This window comes from Panthera uncia (genome assembly GCF_023721935.1).
Source record: "Panthera uncia isolate 11264 chromosome B2 unlocalized genomic scaffold, Puncia_PCG_1.0 HiC_scaffold_24, whole genome shotgun sequence".
NCBI lineage: Eukaryota > Metazoa > Chordata > Mammalia > Carnivora > Felidae > Panthera > Panthera uncia.
In genome coordinates, this window is record NW_026057580.1 from 75,391,927 (window position 1) to 75,410,465 (window position 18,539).

General features: G+C 38.8%; 1 protein-coding gene across 1 annotated transcript in view; it reads left to right on the forward strand.

Moving 5' to 3' along the window:
- SLC35F1 (solute carrier family 35 member F1) overlaps positions 1-18,539 on the forward strand; it is a 407,846-nt gene that overhangs the window by 192,933 nt on the left and 196,374 nt on the right. The gene's annotated exons all lie outside the window — the stretch shown is intronic.

Below are 18,539 nucleotides of genomic sequence, written 5' to 3' on the forward strand. Positions count from 1 at the left end.
TTCCTTCCTTCCTTCCTTCCTTCCTTCCTTCCTTCCTTCCTTCCTTCCTAAAGAAAAAAAGAATGGGTTAATATTCAGATGCAACAACAGCTTTGTGTATAATGTGACAGTCTGGGTGATGAGGAATTAAAAATGTCCATGGATGCTGAATGACACTTTGATCATGGTACAGCAGTCTTTGCCCTGAAGTCAGCTGCTTCCTATGTAAAGAAAGCAGCCACTGCTGTACCTCAAGAGCTCATCCATGGGCTTTGAGGCTTAATTCCTCCTGTTCTCTCTGAATTCTCCTTTTGGAGGTCTGTCCCCATCAGCCAGAGGCAAATCCACTGTTTGGCAGGAAGGAGGATGTTTCCCTAGGAGGCATGGGTCTCAATCCAGAAGGAAAGCTATAAAAGAAGCTCCCATTTAACACAGCCAGACAGGATGCCAGGTAGCCGCAGGAATGGAAAGGAAGTGGACTTCTGTATCTGCCCAGACCTAGATTTGTACTCAATACTTTTCCTTTGTACTTAATAGTCTGGGGCAAGTGTTTTTGTTTGGTTTGTTTTACCTTTCTGAAACTCCATTTACCCATTTGTAAAACTGGTGTGATTATAGATCTATTAAGGTTGTTTTGAAGATTAAATAAGTGAACATATCTACAGTTCCCCCAAACCCAGTACAGGCCCCTCCCAAGAAGAATGTATTGACTATCAAGTAAATATATTTCTAATGCAAAATTGAAGCATGAAAATAATTATCATTGACTCAAAAGTTGTTGCCTGTTGGAGAGAGCCAAAGCATAAGAGACTCTTAAAAACTGAGAACAAACTGAGGGTTGATGGGGGGTGGGAGGGAGGGGAGGGTGGGTGATGGGTATTGAGGAGGGCACCTTTTGGGATGAGCACTGGGTGTTGTATGGAAACCAATTTGACAATAAATTTCATATATTGAAAAAAAAAAAGTTGTTGCCTATCTTGACGTCAAAAAAAAGAAAAGCCTGGGTGGCTCAGTCGGTTAAGTGTCCAACTTCGGCTCAGGTTGTGATCTCACAGTTTGTGAGTTCAAGCCCTGCATCGGGCTCTGTTCTGACAGCTAAGAGCCTGGAACCTGCTTCAGATTCTGTGTCTCCCCCTCTCTCTGTCCCTCTCATACTCATGCTCTGTCTCCCTGTCTCTTTTTTTTTTTTAATTAATTAATTAATTTATTTATTTATTTTTATTTTTTATTTTTTAATATATGAAATTTACTGTCAAATTGGTTTCCATACAACACCCAGTGCTCATCCCAAAAGGTGCCCTCCTCAATACCCATCACCCACCCTGCCCTCCCTCCCACCCTGCCCTCCCTCCCACCCCCCATCAACCCTCAAACCCCATCCCTGTCTCTTGATAATAAATAAATGTTAAAAAAATGTATGAAGTTGTTGCCTATCTTGGAAAAACCCTGTATTTTCCTTTATTCACTTCTACCGCACTTCTGATATCCGATGGAAAGGTTTTCCACACATCAAGCAATTCTGTAATGCCAGCTGGGTGTCCTACAATTCAACTCAGTTGTGACACTGTCTGCCTGGAGTTAGCATCAGGTGCCGTAAGTGAAGGGCTCCATCCCATAACAGTCTCCACGTCAGATGCTAGATTGTCCCCTCTACATCTTGCTTACCGGCTATACATCAGGATTCCCACAACCCCCTTCTTGTGTTGAATTATTTGCTAGAATGGCTCTCAGAACTCAAGGAAACACTAGTGTTTACCAGTTTATTATGAAAAGACCTAATCAAGGCTACAGATGAACACCCAGATGGAAGAGAAGTAGAGCAAGGTATAGGGGAAGGAGCTCAGAACTTCCATGCCTCTCTGGGTACACCATTCCACCCAGCTCCCTGGCATGTTCAGCAGTCCTGAAGCTCTCCAAACCCTGTTCTTTTGGGTTTTATGGAGGCTTCATTACACAGGCATAATTGATTCACTCATTGACCGCTGGTGATTGATTCAGCTTCCAATCCCTCTCCTCTCCCCAGATTTTAAGGACGTAGGGAGAGGGTGATACTGAAAATCCCAGCCCTCTAATCAGTTGGTTGGCTCCTCTGGCAACCAGCCTTCATCTGTATAGGCCTTCAGTAGACATTCATGAACACAAACTCAGGTATGGTTGAAAGGGGCTAGTCTTGCATAACAAAAAATATTCATTTCACCTTTATGGCTCTGAAGCGATTTCAGGAGCTGGGAACAAAAGCAGACGCTATAGCTCTTGTCCCTTAGGAAATTATAAAGGTTTTAGGAGCTATGTACTGGGAGCCATGGATGAAGACCAAATATATTTCTTATTATAAATCACACTATCCTAATGCTTAATTTATCTCATGAGCTGTCAAATTAGTGACCTCCTGCTTTGGGGATCATAAGGTCCAGCTGAGTACATTCATTTATTAGTGTTCATTTATTATTACTAGTGCCATTTGGCTGTTCTGCCCTGACACCTGCCTCAGTAAAAGGCCGATTCTGTCGGTATGTGGAGTGGGTGGTTGTGCCCACCCAAGCCACTGCTCTCTGTGCTCAGCCCCGGAAGCCTGAGGGGGTGCATTCCATCTACTTGTGGAACATGCTGTCCCAGAAATGGCAGTGGGGCCACCACGTGGTGCTGAATGAACCCAAATGTGTGTTTGCTCATCCGTGAAAATGCCAGCCGTCTCTGCAAGGGGAAGCAGCTTGTCTGGAGCTGTGAGTGACCACCTCTCTACCCTCTCCTGTCTTTGTAGGAGAAAGTGGACCTTTGAAGGTGCAGGTCATAGCCTAGTGGGTGTGAGCTTGCTTTGTCTATGAATGCAGCTTGTCCAGACCCAGACGATTGTTTCGACAGCCTTGAAATGGTTTTTGATTTAACATTTCCGTTTGCCGCGGTTCAGTTCTGCCAGCAGTTATTTTTGACAATAATATGCTACCTAAAAAAAGTCTCAGATTACTATGTTTTATCAGCAGATGCCTCCTAGTGAACTTACACTGAAAACGTAAACCTACCGAAATACCGCATGTTCTGTCAGAGAGCTGGCCACGGAGCATTTAAATAGCATGCGTACCGTTCAGAATCACTTCAGGTTTTTCCCCTTCCTTCCTTCCTTCCTTCCTTCCTTCTTTCCTTATGTGGGAACTGGTTGAGTCTCTTCTTTTACAAATTCAGAATAATAGAAGAAAGGCTTCACATTTATTTAAGTTCTACACGACACAGGAGCCTTCAAAGGAAATGAAGTAACAGTTAAATCTGAGTGTTTTATGTTGAGTCTGCTGAAGCCTGGACTATCACGGAGGAATAGGATAGGGCAGAGTCTGCAGTAAGCCTAGTAAACTGGAGGAAATTTGGTGAGACCGGTTGGTTTGGATTCTGCCCAGAGTCCCTTTGTCTTCAGAGCTATGGCTGCTCCTTTTCTCTGGGCATAGGGAGGGCACCTCTCACATAATGTTTTTGTTGTTTTTGTTTTTGTTTTTGTTTTTACTGTTTCAGCGGAGAAGGGCAGGGGAGATCAGAGTGACTTTCCTGCTTTTGCTGTTTTCTCAAATTCCTTGAGCTTAAAATATTCTATATGCCAAGGTGTTCTATTCTGCAGTGTCCTGAAACTCATCACTTCCTTCCTTTTTTCTCCCCACACTTTTAAAGTATTTAAATACTACAGTGGTTTGTTTAGAAATTGGATTGTGTGTCTAGCCTGGTCCAGAGACCATATAGCATTGCACTCTAGAATAAGACTGACCAGGGCCAAATTTATCATTTATTGACTGTAAGGTCCTGAGCAAACTATTGAACCTCCTTAATTCTTAGTTACAGCATCCATGAAATGTAAATAATAATGTTGCGCTTACAAGGTTCTTTTGAGCTTTAGATAATGCACGAAGCACAGTGCCTGACACATAGTAAATGCTCAATAAATGTTAGCTACTTTTCTTTATTTACTTGTGGAGAATTTTGTAAGCTTGAGTAATATTATTTGTGATGGTTGTGATTGATTTTTCTGGTTCAGCCACTATAGAAGTTGTGTCATGACCAAATAAGTATAAAGGGAGAGATCATGTAAACCCTTATAGTATTTTTTAAATAGATAGATAAATAAATAAATGAATAAATAAATAAATAAACAGAATATATTATTCTAAAAACTCTCAGTGTAGATACTGAACTGAAGGCAGGAGCTTCAAAGCTTTGGACCCATGTCACCCAGCTCCTAATGATTTCAGTCATTTAGCCTAGTGCCCTTCCAAGTTAAAAAGATCCTTAAGGCTGAATCTACCTGTTCTCTCCTCCCTATCTAAAGCCTACAGAATACTCCAGCCCTGCTAGTCTCTACCATAGCCATGATGTTCTAAGCATTTTTGTCCTAGACATCGACCTCCTTGCTTCTCCTCTTCTTGACTCCTTCTGTTGTGCCTTCCAGAACTGTTCCTTCATAGCCTTCTTTCCATAGCTTGCTCTCAAAGCCTTCCTATATTCCACTTGGTGTTCTCCTCAGGACACCGCTTTTCTTATAGTCTTCTCAAAGAGTAGTTGAATATCATTTCACGTCTGTTATTCCTCAGGATGACACAGTAGACCTGTTACTCTGTTTGTTTTATTGCAGCCAGTTATGACCCAATCCTTCTCTTTTGGACGTGCCATTAACTAATGCTGCCCCTCTCCTTCCATTGACCTCTTTACTCATCCCCCGAGCATCTTTTAATAACATCCTTAGATTCCAAGGACTGTTTCCTAATGGGATTCTTGCCAATAGCCCTAACTAACTTCCTTCCTTCTCTGCATTTTCATCACACCCATCAGATAAAATATGAACCCTAGAAGAACACACCTTTATGCTTAATTTATGCTTATTTCTGACCAGTGGCGTACTGATAAAGAAGTCACACTAACCTTGAAGGTATCCTTAACACTAGCCGACAACCCTCTTACTTTTTTCTATTCAGCTCATTCTCCCAAACCCCAGCCTCAAATCCCAATCACCCCTCTGTCTCTGCCTGCTTGTACTTCATAGGCAAAATAGTAGCCATTGGAATATCAGGCCTGCAACTAAGTGTTAACAAATACTAATATTATTAAGCCTGAAAACCTATAATTTAATACCCATTCTCCCCCCTCACCCCCCTATACAATAGAAGAGCAAACTCTCCTTAAGACTAAGAATGACCCTTCTACATAAGGCTTGTATACTGTCTCTGTACTTTCTTTAGAACTGAAATGCCACCTCCTCAGAAAGGTGTTTTCTAACTATTCTACATAAATAACACCACTTTTATCATTTTCTTCATAGCATTTATCACCAACTAATATTAATCTTATTTGCTTATTGTTTATTTCCATTTTCCCTAAGTAGATGGCAAACTCAGAAAGGATGGAATCCAGCCTGTCTTGTTTGCTGCTGTTCTGTAGTGCTTAGAACAATGTCTGACACATAGTAGATGTTCAAGAAGTGTTTATTAAATGAAAGTACGGATGTACCAAAAAACCAGATCTTTCCTATAAATATTTAAAGCTGTTTAAATTTGTGCCTTCTGAAAGGAAAAACAAAACAAAAATAAACAAGCACAAAACCCCACTGCCTGCTTTCCAGCAACTCCCCCCATTCCTGCTCTGTTTTCTGTTCCTCATCCTCATCCTCCACCCTGTGCTCTCAACTTCCAAACCCTTCCCTTCCATTGTCATTTGGGTTGCGTGGGTGCTCAGCACCACCTGAGGAGAAAATTGGAAAACACATGGAAATATTGTTTTGCCTTAACAAAAACAATGTTTGCCCCTCAGATGAAGTGCCAACAGATTTTACGGTAACTCATTTATCGGGAAAGATTTTCTTCATTGCCCAAGAAAGCCTGAAAAATGAACGCATGGCCTATCAAGTGTTGGAGTCTGTCTTTTTCCTTGGGGCAATATTTTAGATGGATCCTAGATTGAAGAAGAATGGAATGGAGACTAGACAAATTTTTCCACATATGAAAGTTTTCAAAATAATCTTGGTCATTTTGGGACTCATGTGTAAGTTAGACATACACACCTATATGCAGGGGCAAAGTGTGTGTGTGTGTGTGTGTGTGTGTGTGTGTGATCAGAATTGTCAGTATTCATCAATGGAGACAGTAATATGGATGGGGATCAGGGGATCAAAGACCAGGGAAAAGTTTATAGATACTTTTCGGAGTCCAGCAAATCTCTAAGCATTCCCTCAAAATACAGCAAATTCTACCCTGCCTGGAGTTTTATCAGTGGAAGGGCCCCAGTTCCCACACTGTTCTGGCATAATGAGAGCTTCAGATCCTACCCTGAGGTGCTGTGATGGGTTAAAATGCTTTCTGAATGATTCAGAAAGAATGAGAGTATAAAATTTTAGTGCACAATCCACATAATTATTTGGAGATTGATAGCCCATGTTTGGTGTGCATGGAATTGTAATTGTAATTGTATGCAACTCAAATATTTGATTCATTAAAAAGTCTGCTGCTGCCAAATAACAAAGAATTCATTGTTTTGCCAGGCCAGGCCAATATCCCTCTGGAGCCTGATATCAGTTTACTGGTTCCATAGTTTTTTTGTAATTAAAGTATGAAGCGAGCTTTCATCATGATCAAGACTTGATTGTCAGTCATCATATTGATGCCAGTGACTAAGCTGCTTTGGGGTAAATTCCTTTAAGAATCTGAAAGAGTCACTGTGGACTTTTTAAATGGTGATTTATCACTATCTTAGGCCCTGGGACAGTCTGCCTGTATATACATAATACCCTGTGGTGGGAGAAATTCAGAAAAGTCTTTAAGAAGTGGAGGACCCTCAAAAATGCTAAAAGTGCTAGGAGGTCTTTGCTTGCAGATACTTTTTAATGTACATGTATAAAAATACCTTGGATGTATGATTGAAGGAAATGAAATTACTTGAAAATCTTTTCTCAAGAGCAGTCTTTCCCTAAAATACCTTTTCTGTTGCTGCACTGTGTTATTACTAGAGCATGGGTTGGGGAATTGTTTTGGAGCCCATTTATACTGTGTTTTTCCCATGCTGAAAATGATTAATCAGCTACTATCTATTAAGGTTTTTTTTCCCTTTTTTTATCAAGCAGTAGATGGAGAAATGAGTTTAGCTTCTTATGTTGCAGTGACATTTTATGGGTATATTATTTTCTCACACTGGAAAAATTAAACTTCTCGTAAGATTAAATTGCAATACTTATTGCTTTTCTTTGTTTTGAATCATTCTAAAGTCCTCTATGACTATGGTTCTTTGAAGGCATTCCTACTGGATAAATTATAATAGCTTCAAGTCAGAGAAACTTAGAAAACATGCTGAAAGTTAATGAAGAAGACTATCAAAGGACCAGATTAATTTAAAATGGAGCTTCGCATGTAAGAACAGCTTCCTCATTACAGGGAATCATAGTAGAGGAAAGATGAGATTCAGAGAAGAAACAGTAAGGCAAAGCCTTATGATAAAATCTGAATATTTGAAGTAATTGGATTTAAGGGATTCACCTACTCATAATAGAAATGAGTGATATAAACAGATATGGAACATATAAAGAAATGTGAATGTCCAAAGGTTTGTGACTATGTCAGGTTATTGACCACAGTCATGTTGGCTGGACGTGGAAAGACTGCAGAAAAGTAGGTTTCAAATCCCAAAGGAATTGACTGTTACTTCTATGGGGTTTTCCTTGTATTTATTCTTTCCAATGCTAGAGGTACAATAGTCTTCTGTTTAAGACTCATACATCAACTTTCCCTGCTCATTACCTAAAAAAGAAAGCACTAAATTCTGAGTAAACAATGTTTACAATCAAACCCACAGTTGGATATGAAACTTTTATCAGAGTTTTCAACATCTAGCAGTTAGAATGTTAGAACTTTGGAGAACATATGAATCTTTACTGCTTGGAGGCAGGTGTTAAAATTGACCTAAATATTCTGGGAGGAGTGTGTTGTAGAAAGAGTTTTTCTGAGTTAACTTGTCTTACAGTAAGAATAAATCATGTAAGGTAGAAAGACCTGTAGTATATTGGCAAACAGGACACCAACAACCCACAGAGAGGTGATATTCAGCAAATATTTGTTGAATGAATGAAGACAATAATTCAGAGGCATAAAAAACTAAATTTCTGTTGAGATGTAACAATATAAACCTTCCTTAGTCCATATGAGGAAGTATACTGATGGGCAAGATATCCTAGGGAGAAATGAACAAAAGTCAGGAAAAGAATCTGTGAGGAACATTGAGAAACTGGTAGATCCATCTTTCACCTTCTGACAGGACAACTCAGAAACCATACTACACATACTAAAACCATGGTTGCTTTAAAGGCATATGGGAAGGGAGATTCCACAACCTGGATTAGTGACCCAGCCCAGGCCATTAATAGCTTTCAGAAATCCCTTCTTTATGGGGCACCTGGGTGGCTAAGTTGGTTAAGTGTCTGACTCTTGATTTTGTCTCAGGTCATGATCTCATGTTCATGAGGTTGAGCCTGGAGTCAGGCTTCCCACTGGGCATGGGGCCTGTTTAATATTCTTTCTCTCCCCCTCCCTCTTTCCCTCCACTCTTGCATGCTCTCTCTCAAAAAACAAAAAGAAAAGAAAACCCTTCTTTATATCTAGCATTTACCTTTATTTTTAGTCTTTCATTCAGCACATCATTATTAAGGGCCTCTTCTCTGTGAGAAACTAGGTTAGTTACTGGGGATATACTGGAAAGCAAACCAATAGGGCTACTGTATAACAGGGGATTAAAGCCAGAACTGCAAGTCTTAAACCCTCTTTATGGAATCTATAGAGACACCCAAGCACAACAGAGGAGATAAAAACAAGAACGTAGGAGGAAATTTTAGCCTCTGACACTATAGCAAGGACAAATGGTAAACACAGTCTAACTCCTAGCCAGATATACATAAAACTTCACACTGAAGTCCTCTCTACTTCAGGTGCTTTTTTTAATCTGTTGCCTTATGTCTAGCTTTCAACAAAAAAATTCAGGATATGCAAAAATGCAAAACAAAAACAACCTACAAACCACCGTATGAATAAACAAAGCAAGCATCATCACTAGATTTAGACAAAGGAGAGATTTTGAAATTATCAGACTGGGAATTTAAAATAACTAGGATTAATACACTAAGGAATCTAATGGAGGAACTGGACAATATGTAAGAATAAGTAGGTAATGTAAGCAGAGAAAAGGAAACTCTAAGAAGGGATCAAAAGGAAGTATTAGAAAGCAAGAGCCCTATGATATACATGAAGAATGCCTTCGATGGGCTTATTAGTGGTCTGGAAATGACCATGAAGAAAGTAAGTGAGCTTGAAGATATGTCAGGAGAAACTTCCAAAACTGAAATGCAAAGAGGAAGAAAAAAAAGAATGAAAAAGAGAGAACAGAATATCCAAGGACTGCAGGACAGTTACAAAAGGTGTAACATAAACTCAATATGAATACTAGAAGGAGAAGAAAGAAAAAGCAACAGAATAAATATTTGAAATAATAATGGCTGAGAATTTTCCAAAATTAATGACAGACACTAAACTACAGATCAAGGAAGTATGAAGAACACCAAGCAGAATAAATATGAAAAAAAAAAATCTACACCTAGGCATATCATATTCAAAATGCAGAAAATCAAAGACAGAGAAAATCTTGGGAGAAGCCACAGGAGAAGGGGGAGACACTTTACCTATAAAGGGGCAAAGATAAGAATTATATCACAGTTCTTTTTAGAAACTATGACTGTAAGAAAAGAGTGGAGTGAAATATTTAAAAGTGTTGAAAGAAAAAGTAAATGCCACCAAACTAGAGTTTATATCCAGTGAAATTATCCTTTAATAGTGATGGAGAAAGGAAGACCTTATCAAACAAAAACTGAGGGAGTTTGTTTCCACTAGATCTTCCTTACATGAAACGTTAAAGGAAGTTCTACAAGATACAGAAAATTAAATATAGGTCAGAAACATAGATCCACATAAAGTAAGAGCATTAGAGAAGGACTACGTGAAAGTAAAAATAACATTTTATTTTTCTCATTCTTAACTGATCTAACACATAACAGTTTGTTCAAAATAATAATAGCAAAAATATATTAGGTGATTAGAGCTTTATGAATAAGTGAAATGAATAACAACAATGTTATAAGGTAGAGGAGATAGGAATTGGGAATACTCTTTTATAAGGTACCTGTAAAGCCCATGAAGCAGTATAGTGGTATTTGGCAGTGAACTTGGATTAGTGATAAATGTATATTGCAAACTGTAAAGAAACCACTAAAAAATGTTTTAAAGAAATATAACTGATATAAATATATAAATATAACTTGCAAGGCAAGAGAAAAAAATAGAATCCATAAAATGTTCAGTTAGAGTCAGAGAAAGCAAAAGAAAAAAAAACAGGCAAAAAAGGAGGAAAAGAACAAAGGCAACAGATAGAAAACAGTTATGAATATTATTGATTATTGATACTAATCCAGCTATATCAATTTTCACTTTTTTTTAATGTTTATTTTTGAGAGACAGGGCACAGAGGGAGGGGCAGAGAGAGCAGGAGACAGAGAATCTGAAACAGGCTTTGCACTGTCAGCACAGAGCTTGATATGGGGCTCAAGAACATGACCTGAGCCGAAGTCAGATGCTTAAGACTGAGCCACCCAGATGCCCTATCAATTTTCACTTTAAATGTGAGTGTTTTAGATGCACCAATTAAAAGAGGAGACTTTCAGAATGAACAGAAAAATAAGACCCAACTATATAGTCAGTAAAAAACTTCTTTAAAAAAAAAAGACACAGATATATTAAAAGTAAAGGAATGGAGAAAGATATACCATGGTGACACTAATCAAAAGAAAGTTGGCATCGAGGCACGTGGGTGGCTCAGTCTGACTCTTGATTTTAGCACATGCAGGTCATGATCTCATGGTTCATGATGCTGAGCCCTGCGTCAGTCTCCGTGCTGACAGCACAGAGCCTGCTTGGGATTCTCTATCTCCCTCTCTCTCTACTTCTCCCTCTCTCTCCCTCTCAAAATAAATAATAAATAAACTTAGAAAGAAAACTGGCATAGGTATGTTAATGTTGGAGAGAGCAGAGTTCACTGCAAAGAAAGTTATAGTAACCTCTCAGTATTATCTTTTCTAGCTATCGTTTCATTTCTTTAACTTTTTTCCTAGGTTCTATTTTAAAGTCTATTAGTGTAGAGAAGAATACTTGGCACCAAGGGAATAGAGTATTGTGTACTAGTTAGTAATCCCAGAAGAGGACTCTAGATACTTCTGCTCATTTAGTCTTTGTATTGTAATCACTATGGAAAACGTAAGTCAAGTACTGGATGGAATAGTACTTTATAGAGAAGGGACAGAGCAAGGTCAGCTTCAGTAGTGGGCATCAGCCCCCCACGGCCAGTGGGTCTTCTCCTGTGGCCAACACAGGGCAGTTGGCCTACATACTCCCCTTTAGTTCCACAGTGGAAGAAACCCTATCTTCTCCTTGTGGAGGACAGGTATAACAGTAGGGTGCTATGTGATGCACATGCTTTAAGCAGTGAAAAAAAGAGTAGCCACTGAGCTGGAAATAAGTAAAGATATTCCCACACAAGGTGATAAGCTGGGTACAGGCTGTGTGGACTCTTCATTGCTTGGTAAGGAAGTACTCCAGGCCAAAGGCCCATTCTTATATGGGCCAGTAGATGTTAAAAGACTGAACCCAGGATACCGCCTTTCCCGTGAGATAATTAACTATGTTTCTGGCTTTCCTTCTCAAGTTCTTCATAGAGTTCTTTCCTTCTCAAGTTCTTCAAGAGCCCAGAATTAAGAATTAGTTATCCAATACCATTTAATAATGCTGTACAATTTCACTTATTTAAAAAGTATGTTGTCTCTCTTCTATGCTATAGCTGTTCATATATTTTAGTGCCAGTGTCATCTTTTAAATGATACATCAACATTGGTCAATGACTTGTCTACTTGTCTTTACTCAGCATAGTGTAATACATAACACTACAAACAATGAAGCAAAAATACTAGTATTAGCTAACTTAAATCAAGGCCTTCTGTCTGCAGTATACCATTTAGTTTTCATAAGAGATAGATACTAGTCTTACCTCCATTATACCCATGGGGAAACCATTTCTCAGAGAGTCAGCTGCAGAACTTAACCAAGCCTCTTAAGTGGAAAAGGTGGGGCTGGACCTTGGCAGCGTTGAATTCCAGAGCCCAAATCCTTAACTACTACACCTTACCTTCTTTCTTTATAAACATTATATTATCACGATTATGTTTCTGTTTGCTTCATGCATTTAGTCCATGTTCTTGGAGTATTTTAGGCCTAAGTGAATTATTGTTATTTTCTCCCTAGTTTCTTATATTTTGCATTGATTATACTTGTGTTCTTCGGCTTCATTCCAAACATGTTTGGTCTCTTCAATTTTCTTCCTGTATTTCAAGATCTCATTCCCTCCACTACAACAACCAGTTGAAGTCTTCCTCTTATAGTCTTTTATTTTCATCCAATTTTGGCATGATTTGAGTTTGGAAAGGGCAGTCTTGTTATTTTGAATCGGAATCCTGGACAGCGGTGGTGGGGACAGTTTATTTAACATATCTAGTATCTTCATTAAATGCAAACAAATCATTACATTTTTGAAAAGGAGAGTAGATTAAGAGACAACATAATCTGCTGCACTTAATAACCATGCAAATCTAATGTAGGGCATATGTAGAAGCCACTGCGCACAGAAGGGGTTTGTTTGAGATATTTCTAATTTGATATCCAGACTGTTCTTCCCAAACAGATGCATTGAGTTATTAGTTGACTTTTAAGTCACTGTTCTGTTTTAGGAACTCTCTCAGCTCTTGCCTCAGATAATGCTGAACATCAATCAGCTGATTTTATTGCCAGCACAGTTCTGCATTGATAGAAGACAAGAACTAATAGTATTTACAATGTGCTACTTTTTCTGGGAGGTGGTTTGCTGATGTCTTCTAATCAAGCGATGGATTATAACTGGAAGTGCATTTCTGTATAATTGCAGCACACTGTGGGTGCCATTATAAGAAATTACATTTTTAACCACAAAAGAGTAAAATGACTGATCAGAGAAGCAGTGTCTAAGATATCATTGCTTCTGTGAAATGGAATTACAGTGTATGTGCAATTAAAGAAGCTAGCCTTGACCTTCAGCATTTCCATCAAGATCATTATCTATTGTGTTCGGAGACACAGCTTTATTTCAAACCTTGTAGCACTTCCAGCTGAGTCTGTCAGGTGCAACTTTATCCATAATTCCACACTGATGCGCTTGTCACAGTGCCCCAGGAAGAATGATTCATGCTTGGTGTGTCAAAGCTAGCCATCACCTATCAGCAGAGACAGGAGATAAAAAGAAGATTTGTAGAGGTGGACAGGGTCCTAAAGCTGCTAGAAAGAAGGAAGGTGCACTGACCAGATAGCAGATGTGTCCTAAGCCCTTGTTGGTTGACAAATAGAAGTAGAACGAAAACAATAGTACCAACCAGGAGAAAAGATAAGGTGATAAGAGGAATCAAGGATGAAATGGAGGTTTTAATGATTATACTGTATTCTCTATTTATCTCGAATAAAACTGCTTGTATTCATAGTGTTTTACAGTTCACACAGCATTTAACATCAGTGGTTTCTTTGAGGCTTCACTACCAGAATTTTAAAGTGGCTGGTGCGTTTTACAGACATTGAAACTGGCCAGCAGGGTGCGCTCTTTGCACCACACCAGGTGTTGCTTTGAACCTGACCCCAGTCAAGTAATTTGATTTTATCTCTGAAATTTTCTTCTCACACATTTCCCTATCACAGTATCACTCTGCTGCCTTCATGTAAGTCTTATAAATGAACAAAAAATTGACAAAATGACAGCAAGCCAACTTCTACCCAGGTAGAAAGTGAATATGGATTTCTTGTATCCGCTAAATATCTGGCCTAGGTTAATAAAACTGTTAATATTAAAAATGTTAAAAGGAGGGGCGCCTGGGTGGCGCAGTCGGTTAAGCGTCCGACTTCAGCCAGGTCACGATCTCACGGTCCGTGAGTTCGAGCCCCGCGTCGGGCTCTGGGCTGATGGCTCGGAGCCTGGAGCCTGTTTCCGATTCTGTGTCTCCCTCTCTCTCTGACCCTCCCCCGTTCATGCTCTGTCTCTCTCTGTCCCAAAAAAATAAATAAAAAACGTTGAAAAAAAAATTAAAAAAAAAAAAAGACAACATGCCAACCTCATAAGATGTTGGCAACACACTCAAAAAAAAAAAAAAATGTTAAAAGGTAAAGTGTTTCTTATTCAGGTCTGAGTGAAAAGAAAATATAAAACATCAACTTACCTCCACTTTTTTTTTTTAAATTTGAAGATCTAATGTTGAATGGTTGGAAGGAAGCATGGGAATGTTCACTTCCTCCCAGAGATAATTCAAATATGCAACTGAGAGACAGACTTGGTACTTTGATAAAGGAACACTTGGAACACAGTAGTTCAAACCGTCCCTTTGTGTAGTGTCCTCAAGTACTCTTTATAACCCAAGACTCTCTCTACCACCATACTGAAATGCAGAATGGGCGAGAGGCATGCATTTCTTCTGTAAAGTGGGAGAAAGGAGATTGCAAAAGAGAGGGGAAAGGAGCAACGGCATGACTGTCCACTATCAATTCGCAGGCAGATCCAGTTAGGAAAAGAAAGTGTACATAGTGGAAAGCTGGTGATCTGCAACTGATGTCTTCAAACTGACCACGCTTGCAAACTTTTGTAAAGTTTCCGTGGGTACGCATAACCCAGTTTGATGACCACTGGATTATAAAATGAATACAAGAGTGGTCAACATTTTACAACTTTGCAGCAAGTGAAAATCTTGAAGGTATTTCTAGAAATAAAATCTTTCTTCTGGGGACATTAAAGATGTATTGCTTAAATATAATGCCTATAACTGTAATTTAATTCAAGCCATATTTACCACTATCTAAGATCCATAGAATAAGCCCCTTTCCAAATGAAAGGGGCTTGACAATTTATATTATTTAAATAGTGCTTTAGTATCTATCTCATGCTAAGTGAAAAAGATAAATATATTATTATATTAATTCTTTCTATCTTGTTACTTTATTATAAAGTTATAGCTCTGAAGACTACTTTTTTAATTTTTTAATTTTATTTTTTTATTAAAAATTTTTAATGTTTATTTATTTTGGAGAAAGAGAGAGAGAGAGACAGTGTGAGCCAGGGGCAGGGCAGAGAGAGGGAGACATAGAATCTGAAGCAGGCTCCACTCTCTGAGCTGTCAGCACAGAGCTTGATGCTGGGCTCTAACTCACGAACTGTGAGATCATGACCTGAGCCAAAGTCAAACACTTAACTGACTGAGCCACCCAGGTGCCCCTGAAGACTATTTTAAAAACAAAAAAGAGAAAAGAGAAATTTCAAGGTGTGTCAAACAGTGTGATAAAAAAAATGCAATAAAAAGATTGAAGAACGTGGAGGTCAAAAACCTGAGTGTGATGGTTTATATATTATAAAAGAACAGTGACTTAAGATGGTTAATTCATTTATTTTCCTGTGATTTTCAAGGTGTTTCACAGAATGGTTTTCCTTATTGGGCTTGTGGTAGTTCTCAGTTCACTTCTAATTGTATTTACTGAGTCCCTGCTATATGCTTGTTAATACTGCTGGGTGCTGATGACATGGTGGGGAGCATGACCATCTTGTCGTGGAAGCTTGCTGCTTCCTTGTCCCACTCTGTCCCTTACATTGGGCTCTGCACACAGAGTTCAAAAGAAAAGAAGGATTGTTTGCTGTTAGAAGACCTGGTTTGCATCCCAGCCTCACAATATGAGCCTTGTGACGCCATGAATATCTATCTATCATTGTACTTAAGCCTCAGTTTCCTAATCTTAAAATTAGGAGATAATGATGCTTCACGAAGTTGTTACAGCAATGAAATAAAATCATGTCTGTAAAAAGCCTTGGTAAAATGCCATCAGATGTTGGTTATTGTTGAGATGATTCCCATTCTCCTTTTTTACCAAGACTTCTAAGCATCTTCTCCTCTATCCACATCATTAAACCTTTTAGCTTCACTGGGTTCAGAGTTTACTACATTAATGCTGTTCTTTTCTACTGCTGGAATTCTCTCTTCCTTGATCTTTAGCTAAGAATGTACTAAACGTTACTCTCAACCCTAGAGCACCTGCTGTCTGCTTTTCTTTTTTTTTTTTTTTTAATTTTTTTTAACGTTTATTTATTTTTGAGACAGAGAGAGACAGAGCATGAACGGGGGAGGGGCAGAGAGAGAGGGAGACACAGAATCGGAAGCAGGCCCCAGGGTCCGAGCCATCAGCCCAGAGCCTGACGCGGGGCTCGAACTCATGAACCGTGAGATCGTGACCTGAGCTGAAGTCGGACGCTTAACCGACTGAGCCACCCAGGCGCCCCTGTCTGCTTTTCTTTTTATCTGAGCTGCCAGGGGAGATGTAAAACATGTGAGTAACCCATCTAAGCTCTTTAATTATATTGACACTTGGATCTGCTCAAACATCCTGTCATTCGTCCATTCTCCATTGTGTGTTTCTTTTTTTTTTTAATATTTATTTATTTATTTATTTACTTACTTATTTTGAGAGAGAGAGAGGGAGGGAGGGGGAGAGAGAGAGAGAGGGAGAGAGAGAATCCCAAGCAGGCTCCCCGCTGTCAGCATGGAACCCCACACAGGGCTCAAACTCACGAACCATGAGAGCGTGGCCTGAACCAAAATCAAGAGGCAGACGCTCAACCGACTAAGCCACCCAGGGGCCTCACTGTATGTTTCTTTAAACCATCAGTGTTCTCTTCTCTTCCTTCTTTTCAAAAGCCTTTGCCTCCCACTTTACAGAAAAGGTAGAAACCATCCAGTGACTTTACTTCATGTATGGGGACCTACACTTATATCCTCTCATTTCCTCTCTCTATCATTTCAGTGTTCACTTTTCAGTTTGCTTCCTTCCCATTGCCGTTGAATATCATGTTCTTAAAAGGGGAGGGGGTGTTCATTAGACCCTTTTGAGACCTTATGGTATATACTGCTGTTTTCTTATTTTCTTCCTGTTCTTCATAGCCAGCATCTCAAACTTGCTCAAATAAGCGGTCTGTGACCATTAGCTCATTCCCTGTGCAATCTAGATTTTTAACCCATGACTTTGGTAAAACTGCAGAGGAGAAGGTCATTAATGGTTTAATTGAATCATAGAATCTCAGCATCAAGTGAGACCTCAGAGATCACACTGTCTCACCTCATGGCTGATGCTGAGATAACATCTATGACATTTGCACAAATGTTTATTCAACCTCTGCTTTATTATCTGTAGTGAAGGGAGGCTCACTATTTCACAAGGCAGCTCATTTTAATTCCAAAAGGTTGTAGATTTCAGGTTTATTTCTGCATGTATACAAACTGTGTAACTTCCAAAAATGACCCTGGTTCTGCTATCTGAGGCCTCTTGTAGGTTTCACTCTTCCTTTTTACTGAAATAAGATGGTCATTCTCAGACCTGCAGCAGATAAGTGAGAGGCTAGTAATTTTCACCTGCTGTACCAACAACCCTATTTGCATACATTTGATTCTAAATATTATTACCTTTATCAATGCAAACATTTTCAAAACAGAGTCTTGTCAGGAATTTTTACTATGTTTTCCTAAGTGAAGGAATATACATTTTTGTGTTTCCTTTTCTGGTGGTACAGTGCTTCTCGCTTATGACCTATGACAAAGAGAGGAAAAAACAGCATGTGGACATTTGCAGCAACTGAATTCTGAAAACAGAAGTAGAAAGAAAGGGGATGTCTTGTTTTATGAGAGCAGTTGTGGAATGAGAAGGCTTTTGAGATTATCAGAGTTGATTTTCTGGGTAACAAGGGCCAATAATTTGGAGTAAGTTTTATCACTTTATAATAAGTAGAATGAATCAAAAGAGCAGTCCAGAATAAAAATTTTCATTGAAGTTTTATTCACAGACAATGAACTCATCGATGTTAAGTGTACAGTCTGATAAATTTTGGTAATTGTATATAATCGTGCAACCATCATCAAAATAAAGATACAGAATATTTCCATTGTCCTAAAGATTCCTCATGCCCTTTGCAGAAAATCCTCTTCCACATTCTCCAAACTGAAGCAAGCATTGATCTGCCTTCTGTCAGAATAGTTTTGTCTTTTCCTAGAGTTTTATATAAATTGAGTCACACAGTGCATTCTCTTTTGTGTTTGGCTTCCTTCATATATAGCATGTTTTTGACATCCATCTATGTTGTTGCATGTATTAATATCTCATAAATTTTTATTGCTGAGCATTGTTTTATGGTATGGATATAGCACAATTTGCTTATTTATTCACCAGTTGAGAGAGATTAAAGTTGCTCCCAGTTTCTTGCTATTATGAATAATGCTGCAATGAACATACACATATACATATTTGTGCAACAGGTGTTTTCATTTCCTATCGGATAAATATTTAGAAATGCAAGTTGTTGGTTCACTCAGGAAATGTATGTTTATGACATTTTCCAACGTGGCTGTACCATTT